The 1647-nt window shown below is 38.8% G+C and overlaps 1 non-coding gene across 1 annotated transcript; it reads left to right on the top strand.

Annotated features, from left to right (window-relative positions):
* Positions 1-991: 991 nt before the first annotated feature.
* Positions 992-1097, top strand: LOC139860844 (small nucleolar RNA R71). The gene has a single exon (XR_011763461.1). It is a non-coding gene; the product is annotated as a small nucleolar RNA R71 (small nucleolar RNA).
* The last annotated feature ends 550 nt before the right edge of the window (positions 1098-1647 follow it).

Raw genomic sequence — 1647 nt, 5'->3', positions numbered from 1 at the left:
CGTTTTGCATGATTTAACTCAGGTTTTAGTTGCTTCCGCTGTAGAACATTGCTGTTACGTAGAAGTCAAGCCGAGCACTGGGACCATAGTTAACATTCCGTTAATGGATTTTGATGGGGTGTTACAGTTGGTGTCGTATTTGTTGCTTTAAGAACTCATTATTTTTGCTTAAAAATGCTTCGGTTGTCTCCACCTTCTTTATGTAATTTTGCATCATCTCTTCTAGACTCTTTGAAGGTTGGGATTGTTGAGTGTTTTGTTGAGGTTATTGATTGTGACCATGGTTATTTTGTTGTTGGGAATAACTTTAGTTTTGATAGCTTTGATTTCCTTGGTTGGTATAAGGTTGATTGTTGAAAGGTTGTTGGTTTTCTGATTGGTAATTGTTGTTTCGGTTTTGGAAATAGTTTGGGTTGTAACCTTGGTTTCGATTTTGATTGGTAAATTCGGGTGGTGGATTGGTTTGAGAGTTGAATGAGACTTGCTTTTGGTTAGGATTGTAGTAGCTTTGATTCGATTGATATGAATTGTTGCCTTGGTTTGATGACCCACCCCTTTGATAACTTTGATTACTCACATAGTTTACATGAGCATCCGAATTCATGAGAATATCGTCCAAATCAATATGGTTGCATTTGTTGATTTGTGAACAATTATTTGTGAGATGTGGGTCATCGCACCTTTCACAACCCACTTGCATTGTGACTATCGATTGTTGCAGCTTCTTCAAATCCTTCCCATACATTTGAAATTAATTGTTTAAGCTTGCAAGCATGATTTGACCATTGTCACTCTCCACTTGAGCTACACTTTTTCTTGGTAAATCTCGAGGTAAGGGGCCCATTCGTAAGTATTAACCGAGATGTCTTCTAATAAGGTTTCAGCCGCATTTGGTGATTTATACATAAACACTCCTCCCACGGAGGAATCAAGATGTTGTCTAGTTAAAGGAGTAGTACCGCGGTAGAATGTGTTGATGTACTCCTTTGTCACACCATGTGGTGGGCAAGCTCTTAGCATCTTCTTGAAACGTATCCATGCATCATACAAAGACTCATCACTCTGTTGAGTGAATGCATTAATCTCCATCCTAATTTGTTCCGCCTTTGATGGTGGAAAGAAGTGATTGATAAAAACATCTCTTAAATCTTGAAAAGTCCTAATCGAATTGGGAGGCAAATTCCTTAACGAAGTTTTCGCATCACCTTGAAGAGTAAAGGGGAATGCCCTTAACTTATAAGCATCATCGGTAACATCTTTGTTCTAATAGATATCACAAATGTCGTTAAATTGTTGAAGGTGTTCGAAAGGATTCTCTTCTATTAACCCATGAAATAGCATATCTTTGATCATTGTGAAGAAACTACCCTCCATCTTCCAATTATTGGCCCCGATAGGCGGTTTAGTAATAGTCGGAGGCACCACCGTAGGTGCAACCAACCTAGCGTTCCACATCGGCGTGTCATTTGGATCATTTTGTTGTTCTTGATTAACCGGCGGTGGGTTGTTTGGAAAACCATGACCGAATGGATGCTCCTCATTGTGAATTAGTTGACCATCACCGTCCATCTTTTCTAAACAAAATGGAAAAACCTCAAAAAATTTCCTTAATATCATTTCTTCTCTACACTTGTAAACCCCGTGAAC

Source organism: Rutidosis leptorrhynchoides, chromosome 7 (genome assembly GCF_046630445.1).
Source record: "Rutidosis leptorrhynchoides isolate AG116_Rl617_1_P2 chromosome 7, CSIRO_AGI_Rlap_v1, whole genome shotgun sequence".
NCBI lineage: Eukaryota > Viridiplantae > Streptophyta > Magnoliopsida > Asterales > Asteraceae > Rutidosis > Rutidosis leptorrhynchoides.
This window is presented reverse-complemented; position numbering and strand designations above follow the sequence as displayed.